General features: G+C 37.0%; 2 long non-coding RNA genes across 2 annotated transcripts in view; both read left to right on the top strand.

Annotated features, from left to right (window-relative positions):
* The window catches only part of LOC134484354 (uncharacterized), an 853788-nt gene that overhangs the window by 731008 nt on the left and 101992 nt on the right, over positions 1–20788 (top strand). The gene's annotated exons all lie outside the window — the stretch shown is intronic.
* On the top strand, positions 6513–19702 carry LOC134484295 (uncharacterized). The gene is made up of 3 exons (XR_010061704.1): positions 6513–6629; positions 14633–14813; positions 19520–19702. It is a non-coding gene; the product is annotated as an uncharacterized LOC134484295 (long non-coding RNA).

Genomic DNA, 20788 nt, shown 5'->3' with positions numbered 1-20788 from the left:
TATATATATATATATATATATATATATATATATATATATATATACTGTGCCCTTTCAAGGAATGTACAGTAAGAAAATGAAATACAATGTTCACTCAATAATAGGGCTGTAGGGAAAATCCTGGCCTTTGGGAAACAGAGAAAAGCTAGGAAATTGAACTGAAGGTCACAGGAATGGACTTTGGATTAGAATTATTGTTCAGAAGAATCTCCTCCCTTCCATGATCCTAGATATGTTCTACCCATGACAAGCCTCTGACTAAGTTTCTCCATTCAAAGCATGTAAACACTAATGAAGCTAAGAGAAGTCTCTAGTTTTAGAGAGATGAATACATAAAGGTTTCCTCTGTTTCGCTGGAAACCCTCCTTGAAGGGGCACTCTCAAATCTGGCCATTATAGTTCAGCAGGCAGGCTAAGGCAGTTCTCATTGACATCACCATTTGGCCCTCCCTGAAAAATCTCTTGTACCCTGGAGTGCACTAGCTTCTTCTGTGATGCCACAAGTGTTGTCATCACAGCATAGCCTAAGGGTTATTCCTTCTGTAAATCCAGGTTTACTAATTAGACTCTCATTCAATGTAAACAGTCATTTAGGAGGTAGTACAAAAAGGCTGAAGAGACCAGAGATGGGGAAAAGGCAGCTGGCCTTCTGTTTTCATTTAAAAATAAAAATAAAAAAAAAGAAGAAGAAATATGCCATCACTGGAACGTTCAGAGATTCCTGGGTAGGGGCTAAGTGTGTTCGCTGAAGAGAAGCCTTGGTCTTAGTCTTCCACGTTTCAGAATCAGGAGCTGGGAGCCTCTGAGAAGAATCTGGACTTCCCTGTTGTTATGATACCTGGAAGTGAGAGCGTTTATAACATTCATTTATTTATTCCAAAAGCCAGGTGTTGGGAATCATACAGTTGTTTTCCTGAGAGCTCATGCCTTTATTCTTTTTGCCCAAAAGAAAAAGGTCCTAAGGAAGGAGGTAAAGACAAGTATTGTGTCCTCAGCTCAGAGGAATCTCCCACATGCTTTCCATTCCTGTAATGCAGTTTGTGTCTGACACTGATATCGTGCTTCTAGTTGACACTTCATGATATCAGCCTTTCCACTAGTATTACTCTGACTCCCATTCTCTGAAGGTGACCCTTTAGATTTCTGAGACCATTGGTGACATTAGCCTGCAGTTTTCCTATCTTTTATTTCTTTCATTTTTCTTTATTTTTTACTAAATTCTGTTGCTTTTTTAAATGAATATTTCTATATTTACATTTCATATTTTTTTCTTTCCCAGTTTCCTGTCTGTAAGACCCGTTACCTGTCCCCCTACCCTTCTTATATAACCTCCCTTACTGCACCTTGACATTCCCTTGAAAGGGGAGTCAAACCTAGTTTGGACAAAGGGCTTCTCCTTCCATTGGTGCCCAACATGGCCATCCTCTGCTACGTATGCATTTGGAGTCATTGGTCTATCCATGTACAGTCTTCAAATATTTGTTTAGTACCAGAAAGCTCTGGTTTGTTGAAACAGTTCTTATTGAGTTGAAAGCCCCTTCATCTTTTGTTATCCTTTCACAAAATCTACCAATGTGTCGTCAGTTTACAGTTCACTGGTTTGACACTAGGATTCACTTCTGTATTTGACATGGTCTAGCAGTGTCTCTCTGGAAAATTCTATATCCGGTTCCCGGCAGCGTGCGATTCTTAGCTTCATTAATCTTATCTAGTTTTGGTGTCTGATTATATATATATATATATATATATATATATATATATATATACATATACATATACACACACACACACACACACACACATACTTTTGTTGGCTCCAAGAGGTATGATGTTAGGTGGAACTTTAACATGGATTCTGGGAAACTAGGTCAAGATTGTAGAATCCAAAAATGACTATTCCAAATAGACTCTCTCCTGTTCTTATGAAACTATTGAAGTAGAGTTTTAACTAGACCTCAAGCCATTCCTCTCCCTGCCCATCCTCATGAATGTTATGTTTGGCCTGAAGAAAGGATCAAGGAAATATATCCAAAACCCTCATGTGTGTCTCTGGGAACTCAGGAATTTGGATATTACATTACTGATATGTAATGGGACTCCAGAACCACAGTCTATAGTCCATGCTGTCCTTTGTTTTACTGATATCTCGAATTTTTGGAAAATATAAGAATTTGGGAGTTTATCATTTGAAGTAGGTACACAATATTTAAACTGTTGTATTCATTATAGCCTGGCCCCCTTTTTTGCCAAAATCATTGCATGAAACTGAATTGGAAAATACCATTTTTGAGTACACATACAGGAATATATAAAAATCTCCTATATAGAATGTACAATAAGAAAATGTAATACAATATTTAGTGAATTAAAGTTGTGTGGTGCAAATACTGGCGTTTGCGAAATAGAGAAAACCTAGGAAATAGCACGGTATGTCACAGGAATGGAACTGGGAATAAAATTATTATCGTTAAGAATCTCCTCCACTTTATGTACCTAGATCATTTCTACCTCTGCCAAGCCTCTGAATAACTTCCTCCATTCAGAACATGTAGCCAATAATGAACAAAGAGAAGTCTCTAGCTTTAGAGAGATGTAGTACATAAAGGTTTCCACTGTGTCACATGATACACTCCTGGAAAATGCACCCTCAAATCTGGTCAATGTAAGGAAAGCTGTTTAGCAGTTAGGCCATGGAATTCTCAGAGACACCATCATTAGGCCTGCCCTGAAAAATCTCTTCTATCCTGGAGAGTTTGAAGTTCTTCGGTGATGACACAAGTTTTGGCATGACAGCAACTCACAGATATACCTTCAGTACCTCTAGGGTTTACTATTTGGCTAATAATTCAGAATAAACAAAAATTTGGGAGGGAGAACAGGGAGGATGAAGAGATTAGAGATGGGGAGATGGAAGTTGTCTTTCTCTCTTGGTATAAAAGAAAATTCTTCGTCCATGGGAAATTTTAGTGAGTCCTGGGTATTAGTTGAGTGTGTTTTGAAGAGATAGCCTTGATCTGAGCTTTCCACATATGGGAATCAGGAGTAGGGTGCCTCTCAAAAGCATCTGTTCTTCCATTTTTCTTATGGTTCCTGGAAGTCAGAGAGTTTATATCATTAACAGCTTTATCCCAAAAGTCAGGTTATTTGATGGGCACCGTTGTTCCGTAGAGCTCATGGCTTTTATTTGTTTTGCCCAGAAGAAAAAGGTCCTGAGGAAGAAGGGAGGAAAGACAAGTATTTTGTCCTCAGCTCAGAGGAAATTCCTCGTTGATTTGGATTCCTATAGTGCAGTTTATCTCTGACACTGATATTTGGGAGAGAGAAGTGCTTTGACTTGATATTTCATCATCTCAGTCTTTCCACTAGTATTACTCTATCATTGCCTGACAGTGACCCTTTAGATTTCTGAGTCAATAGGTGTGTTAGCTTGCAGTTTTCTTCTCTTTTTCTTCTTTCATTTTTCTTTTATTTTTTAGACAAATTCATTGCTCTTTTAAAATTATTGATTATATATTTATTTCAAATGTTATTTTCTTTCCCAGTTTCCTGCCATAAGTTCCCTACCCAGAACCCTCCCATTTTCTATAACCCCATTTACTGCCCCTTGACATTCTCTTGAAATAGTAGTCAAGGCTAGATTGGACCAAGGGCTTCTCCTTCCATTGGTGCCAAACAAGGCAATCCTCTGCTACATATGCAGTTTAGACATAGGTATGTCAATGTACAGTCTTTGACAATTGGTTTAGTAACAGAAATCTCTGCTTCATTTGAATTATTTTTCTTATGGTTTTGAAAGTCTTTCAGCTCTTGTAATCCTTTCTTAAAATCTACCAAAAGGGGTAGGTTTAAAGTTCACTTGTCTACCACTACCATTCACTTCTTCATTTGACAAGCTCTAGCCGTGTCTCTCAGAAAAGAATTATATCTTGTTACTCTCAGTGACACTTCTCTGCATTATCTAGATTTGGTGGCTGAATATATATATATATATATATATATATATATATATATATATATATATATATACACTTTTGCTGTCTCCTACAACTATGAGCTTTGGTGGAATTTTAACTTGGATTCTGGGAAACTAGATCAAAGATTTGGAATCGACAAAGAACAATGCCAAATATAAACCCTCATGGTATTATGAAACCAATGAGGTAATGATGTAAAGGATTCAATGGACCTCACCGATTCCTCTGCATGCCCATCCTACTGAATCTTATGTTTGGCCTAAAGAAAGAATCATGGTTAAATATCCAAAAGCCTCAATTCTGCCCTTGGGAACACAGGAGGTAGATATTAGAGAACTGATATCTAATATGGATACAGATCCACATTCTATAATCCATGTTTTCCTTTTCTTTACTGATGTCTAGTAAATTTTTGATAAAATAGGATTATGGAGTTTATCTTTTCAAGTAGTACACAATATATACACTGGTATATTCACGCTATGGCTGGAGCCTCTTCATTTCCTACGTCATTGCAAAAATTGAATTAGAAAACAGAATTTTTGAGTACACATTCAGGAATATATATATATAGCAAGGAATGTACAGTGAAAAAATGTAGTAATATATTCACCCAATTAAAGATCTGTAAGGAAAATACTGGCCTTTTGGAAAGAGAGATAACGTAGAAAATTGAACTGCATGTCATAGGAATCAACCTGGGAAAAAAATTATTATCCAGAAGAATCTCCTCCACAAATATTTTCTACCCATGTCAAGCCACTGACTAACTTTCTCCATTCAGAACATGTAACCAATAATGAAGCAAAGAGAAGTCTCTAGCTTTAGAGAGATGTAATACGTAAAGGTTTCCTCTGTGTCACAGGAGACATCCTGGAAAGGGGACCCTCAAATCTCATCAATGTAAATAAAGCTGTTTAGAAGGTAGGCCATGGCAGTTCTCAGTGGCATCACCATTAGACCCTCCCTGAAAAATCTCTTGTACCCTGGAGAGCCCTAGTTTCTTCAGTGATGTCAAAAGTGTTGTTGTGTCCGCATGTGCCGCTTGGATGTTCCTTCAGTACCAATAGTGTTTACTATTTGGCCACTAATTCAGAGTAAACAGCCATTTGGGAGGGAGAACACAGAGGATGACAATGTTAGAGATGGAGAGAAGGAAGCTTGAATTCTGTCTTGGTATAAAAAAAGGAAGAAAAATATGGTTCATGAGAAACTCAGTGGGGCCTGAATAGCCATTGAGTGGTTTCACTAAACAGATAGACTTGATCTGAGTGTTCCACATATGGGATTCAGGAGCAAGATGCCTCTCAGAAGCATCTGGACTTGCCTGCTTGTTATGGTTGCTGGAAGGCAGAGAGTTTATATCATTCATTTCTTTATTCCAAAAGCCAGTTGTTGGGAAGGGGTCCATTGTTTTTCTGAGAGCTCATCACATTTATTTTTGTTGCCCCATAGTAAAACATCCTAAGGAAGAAGAAAAAGACAAATTTTATATCCTCAGCTCAGTGTAAGCTCCTCCATGCTTTGGATTCATAAAGTGCAGTTTGTGTCTGAGACTGATATCTAGGAGAAAGAAGTGCTTCTAGTCGATGTTTGATCATCTTACTCTTTCCACTAGAATTACTCTGACTACCATTCCCTGACAGTGAATCATTAGATTCCTGAGTCAATAGGTGTGATTAGCAGGCAGTTCTCTTTTGTATTATTTCTTAATTTTTAACTTTTTTTTGCCTTTTTAGTTGGATATTTCTTTTTTTTTTTTCTTTTCTTTTATTCAGAGATGGGGACCATACCCAGGGCTTTGCACTTACTAGGCAAGTACTCCACCACTGAGCAAATCTCCTACCCCTAATTGAATATTTATATATTTTCATTTCAAATGTTATGTTTCTATTCAGTTTCATTTCCATAAGATCCCTAAGCAGTCCCCCTCCTATGCCTCTATAACCACACTTATTACCCCTTGACTTTCCCATTCACTAGGAGTCAAAACTATGGATGACCAAGGGCTTCTCCTTCCTTTGGTGCCGTACAAGTCCTTGCTCTGCTACATATGCAGATGGAGACATAAGTCTATCCATGTACAGTCTTTGAACATTGGTTTAGTACCAGGTTTGTTGGCATCTTTGTTCTTATTGAGTTGAAAGCCCCTTCAGCCCTTGTAATCCTTACTCAAAATCTACCAACAAGAGTTCCGTTTTCAGTTCACTGGTTTGCCACTGGCATTCACTTTTGTATTTGACATGCTCTAGCTGCGTCTCTCAGGAAGGATCTATATCTAGTTCCTGGAAGAATGCACTTATTACGTTCATCTATCTTATCTAGATTTGTTACACTATATATATATATATATATATATATATATATATATATGTACTGATATATACTGGATATATATTTGGTGGCTTCTACAATTATGACATTAGTTGGAATATTACCATGGATACTGCACAATTAGCTCAAGAATGTAGAATCAACAAATGACAATGCCAAATAGACTCCCTCCTGTTCTTAAGAACCTATTAAATTTGAGGAATACCTGGACCTCACCCATTCCTCTCCCTTCCCATCCTCCTTAATCTTATGTTTGGCCTAAAGAAAGAATCATGGTAAAACATCCAAAACCCTCAAGACTGGCCGAGGGAACACAGGAAGGTAGATATAAGAAACTGATATCTAATGGAACTACAATACTGTATTCTATAGTCTATGTTGTCCTTTGCGTTACTGATGTTTGGTAATTTTAGGAAAAAATAAGGATTTGGGAGTTTATCTTTTGAAAAGAGTACACAATATTTACACTGTTATATTCACTCTAAAATTGACCCCCTTTGTTACCAAAATCATTGGAAAAAATTGAATTGAAAAGAGGAATATTTAAGTTCACATACGGGAAAAAATATATAGAGTCCTATACCAAGGAATGTACAATAGGAAAACGTAATACAATTTTCATTCAATTAAAAGTCTGCAAAGAAAATCCTGGTCTTTGGGAAACAGAGAAAACCTAACAAATTGAACTGTATCTCACAGGAATATACCTGGAAATAGAAATATCCAGAAGAATCTCCTCCACCTTATGTTCCTAAAATTTTTCTACCTATGCCAAGCCCCTGACAAAGTTTTTCCATTCAGAGCATGTAACCACTAATGAAGCAAAAAGAAGTCTCTACCTTCAGAGAGTTATAGTGTGTATAGGTTTTCACTGTGTCACTGGAAACACTCCTGTAAAGGGCACACTCGAATCTGATTAATATAAGGGAAAGCTGTTCCCCAGGTAGGCTATGGCAGTTCTCAGTGACATCATCATTACACCTTCCCTGAAAAATGTCTTGTATCCTGGAGAGCCATTGCTTCGGCTGTGATGTCAAAAGTGTTGTTGTGTCTGCAACTGCCTCATTGATATTCTTTCAGTATCTCTAAGGTTTACTAATTTGCTTCCAATTCAGAGTAAACAGGCATTTGGGAAAGAGAACAAAGAGCATGATGATATCAGACATGGGGAGAAGGAAAGTGGCTTTCTGTCTTGGTATAAGAAAAGGAAGAAATATGTCGACAATGGGAAAGCTCAGTCATTCCTGGGTAGGAGTTGAGTGGGATCGCTGAAGAGATAGCCTCGTCAGAGCCTTCCACATATGGTAATCAGGAACAGGAACCGCTCAGAAGCATCTGTACTTCCCTGCTTGTTATGGTTCCTGGTAGTCAGAGAACCATACTCCAAAAGCCTGGTTTTGGGAAGGGCACAGTTGTTTTCCTGAGAGCTCATGGATTTATTCCTTTTGGCTCATGTTTGTAAAGAATTTAGTTCTTGATAACCTGAACCCTTCAGGTCTGTAGGAAGGCACATCACTTTTGTCACAGTGTTAGAGTCAGTTGCTAACTGTTACTATTAGTAATACTACTCGCTGGGGACAGCACACATGATAGTTTACCTTTGGCCAACACTTCGTTTCCAAAAAACATCCTTCGTAGTTTATCACTTACACAAACATGAAATCTTTTTACTGTGTCTTCATATTCTTTGAATTTTATCACTATTCACTCCATCCATTATTACTATCTTTGTCTCAAGAGTTGTTTCTTGTTTATCCTACAACAGTGTGCATCTACCCTGAGCTTTTTCTAACCACAAGTCTGTGCAATGTGGTTTCCTTCTGTTCCCCTTTCTTCAAACCCTCCCCCTCCATAGTAAACAGTATGTTCAATGATGTTGCACCTTAATTGTTGGTTACTTCCTATCTTGTCTTTCTCCCCATGTTCATTCAGTTGAATCCATTAGTCTTTGGACACATCTGTTGCTTAGGGAGCTCTTTCCCAGGGTGTCAATTTGCCTTATTCTTTCCCTTCATTTAGATCTCTGTTTAATGCTGTATTCTCAGTGAGGCATTCAGTGAGCACACTACATTAAAATGGTCTCCTCTCTATTTTTCTATCCCTTTAGCCATATTAGTTTTCTTCAGATGCTTGTGACATGACAGTGCATCACATACTCCTGTCTCTACTTGCCACTAATATGTAAGAAATAGTTGGACTTGGTCCCAAACACCTTTATTGCTGGACTTTTGTCTCTAATCACTAGAATACTACATGCAGCATAAGAGAAGTTTAACAATATTTGGAGAAGTATGAATGGATTGAAGAGAAAAACCAATTGAAATTAAGTGATGTACAGAACTTTATTATTTCCTGGATGCTTTTTCCTCAGAATTGCCTACTTTATATCACAAAGTTATAAACCTATTTGCAAGGCATTGCAAGAACTTTCCAATTAACTGTATGTTTTCATTGTATTATTAGAGTTTTGTAGCTAGAAAGACAGGTCAGCCATTACAACCAAAACTTCAAGGTCCTCCTTCCCACTAGTTGCTAAAAAGTATTATTCACACAAATCATACAATTTAATATTGCTGAGAGTTATGATAATTTTTAACCAGTTTCTGTGCATGTAGGGTAATTATAGTTTACGTGTCTAGGATACATGAAACGTCTACAGTACACACGACCAACCAGATTACCAAGCTGCCATGGAAAGAGCAGAACTCGGTCTGACTTTCAGTTCCAGGTCCACCATTGTTGGATTGTTTTGGTCCAATGGAAAATTCTTCTTTTCTACAGCAGTTTCCTCATCTATTCAATGAACTCAGTACCTTAAATATACAGGATTATTATAAATTTATCTTTATTTGTTCATCTATAAGGAACTTAGAACCTGAAGTTTTTGTATTATCCATAAATGTAAATGTGAGCCCCTGCACAGTTAGAATATCAGAGGAACAAGGCAGGCATTGTTCCCTTTTGTTTTGACTCTGGGTTTCTCTATTGTTTACCTCGGCTATGCCAGTCAAGCTGGCCTATAGGTGTCTAATATTCTCCTATCTCCCCCTGCTATCCAGTGGCTGGAGCACAAGGATTATAGATTCATGTTATAAAATCTTGATTTTTATGAGGATTCCTTGCATTCAAACTCAGATCCTCACACTTGCACCTTAAGCTCTCTGCTCACTGTGCTATCTCCCCAGTAAACCCGCAAGTCACCTTTATGTGACTTGAACACATAGGAACTGCCCTTGACCCCCATGAGTCTTTAGACAAAAAAAAAAGGGTTTGGGCGTACAGAGGAAGGAGAGGGTTATGTAGTTCAGTAGCAAAATGATTGCCTGTCTCAAATGGACTCCTGAGTTCAGTCCCCAGTACTGAAAAACTAGGAGAAGTCAATCCTTAAGAGTTTAAGTAAGTCAGGAAAAAAGCAGATTTCTTTCTTTTCATGTGAATTAAAGGAAAGGGGGTTTTTGTTTTTGTTTTTGTTTTTTTTTATTTTTTTAACTTATTTGACAAGCTGAGTTTTTAGTAAACATAGACTGTATTACTCTGAGTTTATTTTTAATGCATGCAGTTTATATATCTAACATTGTGCATTACACTCTAACCTCAGAACCTTTTTTGTTTGATTTTTGTGAGTATTGGTGAGGGGGAGGGTAAACAGATAAGGCCAGCTGTCTGTCTTTATTTAACTACCCTCAGGTACTGAGAAGATAGCACTGTTGAGAGTCAGAGAGAAACACAGCAGCGGTAAAGCAAGTACAAGCAAGATTCTTTTCATTTTGCATTCATATAAAAATTATGTGAAAAATTGCTATGGTCTCTCAAGGGAACATGACCTAGTGTTCAATAATTTTCAATAAAAAATCTCATTTCCCAGAGTTTTAATTTCATAAAAATAATTTTTTCTATACAGATTTTTGTTTTTCAGTTTTTCTTCTATTAACCTTTGCTCAATTTAAAAGAATCAAATTATGCCAGATTTCACTTATGAGTTAACAATTGCAGTAGACATAAGTGTATAAAATAAGCACTTGTAAATTAATGGTAGGACTATTGATTGTTGAAATAATTTTTGAGAATAATTGTTAGTATATGTAAAATGTTAAATCATTTTAATTATTTTGTTTTTTATAAATGTACAACCTAAGAGGCTACAATACAAAGAAATAATTTTGTGCCAATGTGCCTACAACAGTAGCAGCCTAGAAGCCTCTCACATAGCCATATATTTGGAGTGTACAGGAGTTGTGTTGCTCTGTATAGTGGCACATCTTGGCAATAATACTGGAAGTTAAAGGTAGGCATAGCACTTCAGAGTGATGCTAGGCACTATTTACCAAAACGGAGGTAACCTATGTTTGTGGGCAGTAACCTATGAACCATCTCTAGGAATAGAGATAAGTGCATAGACCTACGAATAAGCACTCGAGAACATTAGTAACTGTACTATGTTTATGTCCCCAAACTGGAACAATACAAAGTTCTATCAACAACGTAATATATGTTTTGTTTTTTTTTTCCCAATGGGATGGTGTGGAGAAGAGAGAGGAATGAACTGAAGCCACATACAGAGACACAGATGAAAGTTTATAACTGAGGTTTATAGAACATGAAACTAACCATTTAAAAATAAACAAAAGAAGCCAAACTCCAAAAATACACTTATTTCATTTAGCTGTCAAAAAGATTGACAATTCGTATTAGAAGACAGTGCTTACTTATCATGGCCGGAAAGGGATGTAAAGCGCAGGCACTGTACTGTGATGAGTTTCAACAGTGATTTAGGACCCAGAACAACAAAAGAAAACATATCCAGCAACTGTACTCAATGCAGCAAAGATTATAATGAAAAGATTTAGAATAGACTTCTGTTTGGGGCATTGTTTTTTGTTTTGAGTTAACAGACATGTTCTGATTTGTAAATATTTTACATACAAGTCCAGAAGGCTCTGGAACCAGATTACTGAAATTAAATATTTGTGTCCTTAGATGAAGCACTTGATTTAACTCTGTTTCTTCATTTAGCTCCTGTAAAATCATGTATGTTTTTACTGTGAAAATAAAATTATACACAGAAAGAAACATAAAACATCACTTAGCCCAAAAGATGCTAATGAATGTTAGTATCCTCTCACTAAGATTTTAAACTATGTGAGAGTTTAGAATAGAACAGTATGCAGCTTTTATTATATGGATCCATTATTCACAGAGGTGGTATTCTTATTCTTAGATAGAAACTCTATGAACTCAGCTTATTCCATAATTACTTGAGTTTTTTTGCGGCCCTCTCACATCAGCCATCAGTCAAGACCGTCTCCCAGAGACACAGTCACAACACATTCTCAATAGGGGTACCTCTTCCCAGGTCACTCTACGTTATGTCAAGTTGACCAGACAGAATTAGAAATTTTGGAATGTTGGAGCAAATCCGTGAGTGGCAAACAGTTAAAACAGTTAATCTTAAGATGGAATTTCAATGTCAACTTCAATATTTTATTACTTTCCCCCTTTGTAATTACTTTTTTTAGTGAAATGAAGTGTATAAAAGATGAACACTCCTTCTTTGTGTGTGTGTGTGTGTGTGTGTGTGTGTGTGTGTGTCAGATTCCTGTATACAGGTATACCCAGCATGTGTACATGAAAAAGCCCAAAAGAGGATAACAGATGTCTTTCTTATCCCTGCTTTATTCCCTTAGGCCAGGTTGCTCACTGAACTTGAGGCTGATTATTTTGCTAGGCTGCTGGTTAGTGAACTTTCCCGGCATGACTGGCTTCATGATACAGCACTAAATTATAAGTATCTATGACAAAGCCTGTTTTTATATGGTGCAAACTCACTTTGTCATGCTTGCTTAAGCTGTTTTTTGACCTCAGAATTAACTATTTTACAAGAAGATGTCAATATTGTTATACAATCTACCTAAACCTTTTATTGTCTTAGAAGGGAGCTCAGTCACAAATTTCTATTGCTCCAGCTGTCGACAACTACAGAACTTTTCTGTCTTTATGGATATACCTCCAGTAGATATTCCATGTGATTGAAGTCTTGTGGCATTTTCACTTAGTGTGTTCTCAATATTCATTTACGTTGTGGCATCAATCCGTACTACGTTCCACATATCACTTTTTGTTTATCCATTCGTCCATTCATAGACTCTTTGGGTCTTCTAAACTTAATTAATAAACTTTCATTGTTTATATTATGATATTAGGACCTATGGGCATGTGCTTGCTATGGCTCACATGTATTGATCAGAAAACACTGTACGGGTGACGTAGGTGAGTTGTTTCCCTCCTATTGGGGCGAGAAATGGAACCCAAGTAGGTGTGCAGGATTGGGGCATGTTTTACTTTATAGGAAAGCATCTTATTTTCTTCTATAGAGGTTATACCGCTTTCCATTACTACCAGTAATGTAAGAGGGTGCTTTTACGTCCATTCAAGTGGATGTGAGGTATTGTCTTAGTTTTTAAGTTGCATTTTCCTAATAATTTATCATTTTAAGTATTTTTCTTTTAGACCAGTATGAGAACAGATGATATTTCTATTGACCAAGAGGAAACTGAGAACCAGAAATTCTAAATCAAATAATTTCTCCTACTAGGATTTGATATTTGATTTATATATTTGATTTCAAAGCAACACTTTTTCTGACCTGTTATTTTTAAGTTACTAAATATTTTTTTAAAAAATGATTATATAAATTAAGGAAGTATAATTTGGTTGAGATGAAATGAAAGAGCACAGTGGTGCTGGGAAAAAACCCACTTTTTAAAAGGTAAGATGCATTAGGACTGTTAGTGGGAGTAGTGTAGCATAGGTTTGGGAAAAGTAATTTGGAGAGTAGATGTCTTTAAGTGCTTTAATTTGCAGAGCTAAAGTGTTTGAATATTAGAATTGTAGGAAGTGGAGATCAATAGTGTTCCCGAGTGGTGTGAATGGGCATATAAGCAACATAGTACTTGAGAGCACCAGCTTCGTGCACAGTAATAAAAGTTGCAGCCAGGTGTGGAGGCAGAGGAAGATGGGTACCTTCAAGTACAAGGCCAGGCCAACCAAATGTTACATTTAGCTCAATAATCCAGAGCAAATTCCTCAACCTTTCTGTGCTCTTGTTTTCTCCATCAACATAGGCATAATAATTTAAATTCATGAAGCTATTATAATGATTTAAACTATTTTACATGTAAATGTACCAAGAACAAAGTAAACTCTTAATGTTTTAAACATTCCATAGATGTCAACTATTATTATGTGACATTTGCCTTGTGTTTTGTATCTTTTCATTTTACAACAAATCTGTGCAGTAGAAGTAAGTGTAATTAGTGTAATGATAGAGACAGCAAAGTAGAAGAGGTTGTATCATATAGAAAGCTCCCATTGACTAAACTAGTCTTATACTAGGCATGGCACATATTTAATGCCAGGATACAGAAGGCAGAGGAAAGATGATCCCTGTGTTTGAAGCCAGTCTGGTCTACATAGCATGCTGCAAGATTGTCATGACTGCATGTCTCAAACAAAAACAAAGTCTGGTCTTACTGTTCAATGCCATTTAAACCTGCTGTTTTATACTTTAGAAAAAGAATGAAAATTAAAAAAAAACCATATAGAACAATGGAATAACATGATTAAAAAGTTTGATAGAAATTAATCTAATGGCACTCTGCAGCATAAAGAGGTAGAAGAAATATGCCTAGATGCATATTTGTTGACTATTAAGATTATCTATATACAGACTGTCTTTGTAGAAATATTTTGTCCTAGGTCTGTGACTTAGAGAATTATGAGAAAAGATATTTAAAGGGAACATGGTAGATAACTAACCAATATATTTCTTTCAGTTGTTTATAAACTTGAAATAGATAGAACTGTGTGGTCCTTGATAAGAATCTACTGTGGTAGCTATCTTCTGATTGAATTCCTTTTTCTACTGAGCATCAACACAAATGGTTGGAGACAAGCTGGAGTAAATCATTTCCTCACCTTTTAACTTAATTCAAGAAACAATTTGTCTCATCATCATCCCTTTCAGGTAGTACAGCACAGAGTCTTGTGAACATGTCCTCACTAAAAGAATGGCCAGCTCACTAGGAGTCTCCTGAGTGTTCTCCGCTCTCACAGAGCATCTGACTTACTGGTACTCCATAGATGTACTCCACTCTGAGTGACTGAATGCAAGGGTGTTCATGAATAACCTGATCAGTGCTCAAGTCAACCTCCCACTAGAGGATTATTGAACTGTGCATCATTTTATATATATTTGTTTATTAAAGGCTATTCTGTGTAATGATAATGAGGAACTTTCTCTCTTTTGTCTTCCCTCTGCTTTACAGATTGCTGAATTCCTGGTGATATTATGGTTCCTGAGTCTTCTGCCGTGCTTCTTTGCTCCAATTGGTATCATCCCAATATATGTGTATTCACTTGCGCTTTATGGGTTTATGCACTTCTTTCTTATCAACCCCCCAAAAAACTTTCTACTATAAATCCAGATTTTGGTTGTTTAAACTTCTGGTAAGTCTAGAAGGCATGCACAATATTTTGAGCATAGTACATTAGCACTGACTTCCTCAAATGCCTCACTGGACTGTTGGATTGCACAGCCTTAGAGGGAGGATTCACATTGGGACAAGGGAATAGTGCCCAGATTCAGGAGTAAGTGCATTTGTTGGATACCAGATATACTTGAACATTTATAACATGGAAATCAGATAGTGAATTGATTGTATATATTATAATTAATTAACCAGTGTGGTAAAATATAGCACTTTTTTTTCTTTCTAAAGAAAAGAGAGTCAGGTAGAGTGTTATTGTGTAATCCCTTACTTAGAATTTGAAGGTAGAAGGATCAGAAGTCCAAGGCTACTTTATACTGCATTTACCTCAGTATTCTCTTAGATTTCCTATAACTATAAATCCCTATGATGTGTTTATTTTTGTCTAAATCATATATGTGAGTGCCTACATATATGTATATGTATGGCTACCACATATGTGGTTGGTATTCATGAAAGCCTAATGAGTGTGTCTGATCCCTGAAGGTTGAGTTGTAGACAGTGGTGAACCAAGCATGGGTGATGGGAACTAAGCTCCTTCCTCCACAAAATCAGCAGTACATAACTATAGAGCCACCGATCTTGCATTTCTATAAACTTATTTCTAAATGACGGTTTTGGAAGATTCAGAAAGCTTACTGTGATGATGTTGCAATAGCAGGATGGTATAGATGCGTACTCTGTGAGCAGTGCCTCAGTGAGTCCTTTTCTTTTTTTTTTTTTTGAGTAGGAAGCCATCATTTCATACATAATTACTTTCACTGATGAGTAGAATGATCCCTGTTGAATGGATGTGTATCTAGGTCTGAACTGTGTGATGATAAATTTAGACTGATTGGTTGAATAGGCTGGAGTGAGGTATAAAAAGGATTAACACACTAGTAAACGCCTTCTTTGAAGCAGTGATTTGTTGCTTTTGTAATATCATTACTAAAACAGAAGTGTTATAGGGTATAGGTCATTTAAAATCAGTTTGAATATTTACTCAAACTCCATTTATAAAATTATTCCCTAAAATGTGTGTCAGAGTATTAACTTAATGTTTTCACCATAGTTTTATTTATTGAAAATGTTTGTAAACTTTTGTCCTAAAATAAATATCTTATTTCCCTTTTTTTCTCCTTTATTTTTACTGAAAAATACTTGGTCTTAAAAATAAAGATTGCTCAACATTTATATTCATAGTTGTATCGGAATCTTTAAAATTGACTTATGCTACCTTCTTTTCCCCCCAAAAAAAATTAAGAAATTTAAGTACTATATTTCTGTAAAGTTAATGTGTCAAATATAGTGCATTCTATGTATACTAAGGAAGTCTTTTGTCCTCTATCCTATCATTTTTTTGCCCCAACTAGGAATCCAATTAGATAGCACAAAGTCCCAGACTTTCCAATAGTAACATTACCTCATTCTTCTAGTAAGCTAACTAAAGTTGTAAAATAGAGTCCTTAGTTATATCATTAGCGATCAATTTGTTATGTTTTGTTTATTTTTGTTGCTGCTGCTGCTGCTGTTGTTATTTTTCAAGGCACGTATTTCAGTGTGGCCCTGTTTGTCTGAGACCAGGATCTACAGAACAGGCTAATCTTGAACTCACCCAGATCTGCTGCCTCTGACTCTAAAGGCATGTGCAATGACTGCCTGGGCACAGATCAGGTTTTACCAATTTTTTGTGTAAAATTGTGTGTGCATGGATATGAACTTAAGGGACCTGGAGAGTGTTCAGTGGTTATCAGCACAGGCTGAGGATCATGGAATCAAAATATATCTGCTCCAGAGACCAGTATCTCAAAACTTGTTATTATTGTTTCCATAGCTAATTCAAACCTTATCTGTTATAGATGATATTCAAGATTGATTCATATTATATAGTCATGTATCTCTCTGAAGAGAAATGTTTATAGAATAAAGAGAAAGAACCAACCACATCTGAGGGCAGGCCTGCCATAGTTTCCCTGGTTGAATGTGTCTACTAAATAAAAAAAGGATACATCCAGAGAGCTAGGAATTTAAGCTCATTTTCAGAATTACTATAGTGTCAGAGGAATGCAATATTATCTATAAATTTTCTTCTGTATGATAAAGTAAAGGGAGACTAAGAGGATAAAGTTAAAAGCTATCTCTATCCATTCTCCTCCACGCAGGTACCACTGGGTCCCCTGCACAACAAACAGTATCTGGTTCTCCTCTGCAATGACAGGAATTTTTTTTATAATTATAACAGGTTTAAAGAAAACCAGTCAAGGTGAATTTGTGTTAATGCGAATAACAAAGGACTAGCTTAGGAAATACTGTGAGAAAGTTGACCGTGCTGTTACACACTATGATCCTGACCTTACTGAGTAAAGGCAGGAGAATTTCAAGTTAGAGGCCAGCCTGGGGTACATAGTGCAGCCTGTCTCAACCTACTCCCCTTAAGAGAATTGTTATCAGAATTGAGCTATACCCATTTATAAACTCTAAGAGAATATATTGCATGAGTTAGTTGCTTAACAACACATTTATCATTATTTTCAGAATAGTGGTCAGAGGTGATTTTTGTGGAAATGTTAAGGCCAACACAGTCATTACCATTACATTAGTGAAATCAATATTATATAGTCTGTGGGTGCAGTCAAGTGGTAGAGTGCATGCCTCATATGCATAAGATCCTGGGCTTGAAACCCAATGCTCTAAGAGTGTCATTTAGGTTAGAGAATGCAACAGACCTCAGATGATCACACTCCCTGCCTGTTTTTCTCTCTCTGATTTTGTGAGACAGGGTTTTTCTGTGCAGCTGTCCTAGAACTCACATTGTAGACCAGGCTGGATAACAATTCAGAGATCTGCATGCCTCTTCTTCCCTCTTTTGGAATTAAAGGCATGACCCACCACTGTCTGTCCCTTCCTGTCTTTTATAGGCAAAGAAGAGCTTTGTAGTCAGCCAAGTTTACCCTGTCCAACAAATGATTTGTAGTCCAACACCGGGTTACCTCTTGTGCTTACATCACTTATTTTTCTTACTCCGTAGCACAGGCTAGCCTCAAACTTGTTGCACTGCTGCCTCAGCCTTTTAAGTGAAGGCCTACAGGAACGAACCACTATGGCTAGCGTATTCTCTCTCCACTTGGTTTCTGCTTTCCCCAACAACAACCACACACTCATCCACTGTTTACCTTCCAATTTTGCATTCAACTCCTTCCTACTTTACTGGGTTACACACCCTCGTTGTCTGGGCTTAGTGTACGTGTGTTATTTATTGGTTTCCTTTTTAACAGCAGTCATTCTGAATGGTCAGCCTTGCAGTAGAGAACTGATTCTATGTTTTCTCATTTTTTCCTTTCTTTTTCTCATTTTTGAGTATTTACTGCTGCCTTTCATAAGGTAGGCTTTGCCAATTTCTGGATGGCCGATCAGCTGAACAGTCTGTCAGTGATTCACATGGACCTGGAATATATGATCTGCTTTTACAATTTGAACTTAAATGGGATGAGAATAAGGGCCTGTTGCCAAATGATCCGCAAGATACAGTATGATTTTGTATTCACACTAGTGAATGCCAGCATAAACAAAGAACTGTTGGGAATGATAACTTCGACAGTTAATGTCATGATGAAAACTCATCCAATAGCATTACACACAGAATTAAATGTGCTTGGCACCCTGTTAGCAATCTCCTTATCTGAAATCATTTATTTGGCATTTAAGTTGTGTTAGGATTTTAGTCAACCTCTTGCCAAAACATTTACAACTTACATTTAAAGAATTCTGCAGTTATATCTCAATGTTCATATGTGTTGGTAGCTGTATCACAACTGCTAGAGTGCCAGCAGCTAGTCCTCATAGAAATGCTCAGGATGCCATTGTAGGAGCCAGTGGTCCAAGTACTGATTGCTTAGAATCAGGTCGAATGCCTGAGAAAGAACATCCTGGTCAGTTCAGAAGTCTTGACCTTCTTCTGGCTCTTTACCCATGCTTAGGTGACACCAAGTTAATTTAGTTAGGAAGTTTGCATTAATTACAAAGATCTAAGTGTAGAGAGACCTAGCATGTACTCACAAAAGATAATGATAAATTGGGTATGGCAGGCCACCACTCACCTGGAATCCCAGCACTGAGGAGGCTGAACCGATAGGATTGCCAGTCATCCTGGGGTGCATAAATGAAATCCTGTCCCCAAAACAAAAACTACTGCAGAGCAGCAATAAAAAACAATAATGAGCCATAAGCGTTCTATGATTATGAGGAGGCCATAGAGCGTGTGCTCTGGGTGTATGTTTATAGTAACTTGCCACTTACAAAGCTGTCTCAGTACCCGTAATATTTCTACATTTTCCTATATTTAAAGTCATATAACAAAGCATGTGTTTTTCTTCCTTTTATTCATAGACTCTTTTCCTATAGTTTTATTACACTTGAAAAAAGTATAAAATTGTTTGAGTTGGTTCTAGGATATTCAGAAATCACAAAAAGAATTGCCCAGTAGTCACCTCAGCTTCTCTCGTTTTCTCAGCCACTAATGAGGTTGTGCAAGTAGTGTCTGCATAGGAGAAAGTGACTGTGAACCCACGGGATAGGGTTTTATGGATATGCTGATGGGTAGTTGTACTGTGTGAATAAATGGTATGAACAGTTAATTTATTTGAATTGCGATATTGTTTTCGTTCTTCTTTGAAATATTCACAGAACCAGAATTTTGCAACAGAAATACATACAGAGTGCAAGCCACTGTTCAGTGCATTCCTGCTTGGCTTCGCTTCATCCAGTGCCTGTGCTGGTACCGTGACAAAAGAAGAGCCTTTCCTCTTCCAGTAAATGCTGCCTGGCAAATACTCTACAACTTTCTTCACCCTGACATTTCCAGCCCTTTACAACACTCACGAAGGTAGGCTGAGTTCTCCCATCTGAGCCCTTACTACTGCATTCTGTTGCCCTGGACTCTGCCGTCCCTGCTGCTGGTTCTGCTGAGGCTTCAGTACCTGGACATCTCACTTTAGCCTTGAATATAGTTTTAATCTCATTTCAATTAACAGTTATTATCACTAAGATTTTCAGTCAATTGATTAGAATTGTGATGCTGTTTCAATCCTGTCTGTTGCTCAGTGTCTTTAACCTATGGGTGCGTTGGGTTTTAATTTAGTGGTTTAGAGTGTTTTTTTTTTTTCTGTTCGTTTTTGAGGATTTTTTGTTGTTTTTCCTTGGGGGGTTGGGGAGGTTGAAATTTCCTTGTTTATTAGTGAGGTTAAGAAATGGTTAGGTGCACAAGAATCCCTCTTCCAACCAAGTATTTAATATTTAAGTATTTTCTTTGATGAACATGTAAGGATTGTTTACAGCCCATTTAACTGCAAATTGAGTTCTCTGATCGCTTCAGTTTCTCATTTCCATGGAATCCTGCTATGACTTGCTACTGATCTTCTGTTGGGAATAGAAAAAAAAAGTCTTTTAAGTTTAGAACCAAATGCAGACACTCAGTTTGAATTTTTCCATTTCCCATGAACTGTCAGTGATTTGCCATCCTTGCACTAAAATGTATTCCTTCTTTGTCTGCTGAGTAGAGAGTATCAGCCCACACCTTACAAAGTGCAAAGAGCTTTAACTAATGCAGATTAGTAAAGAGCTTTTTAAATACGCACGTAAATTGTTCTCAGTAAACTTTTCTGTGCGGCTCTATTGGGAGATATATTCAGAAGTACAAAACTACTGTTGCTGTAATATGTATCTGATGCCATGTCAGATGAGGTCACTGTTAGTTCCGTGATATTGGTGTCCCTGAACTTTCACAGTATGACATAGGGTCTGTGCTAGAATAGTATTGATAAATGTAGCCATTCTTGTTAAGTGTTAGAATTTAATTGAGTACCTCAGTGAAGGAAACACATCCACAGGAATTCCATAATTTTAGTTCTTGCTAAGGAATGCCAGTACTCAATACCAGTATGCACCTTGATTTAT

This window comes from Rattus norvegicus, chromosome Y, assembly GCF_036323735.1.
Source record: "Rattus norvegicus strain BN/NHsdMcwi chromosome Y, GRCr8, whole genome shotgun sequence".
In the NCBI taxonomy this organism is placed as follows: Eukaryota; Metazoa; Chordata; class Mammalia; order Rodentia; family Muridae; genus Rattus; species Rattus norvegicus.
Note: the sequence above shows the minus strand (reverse complement) of the source record. Positions and strands in the feature narration are given on the sequence as shown.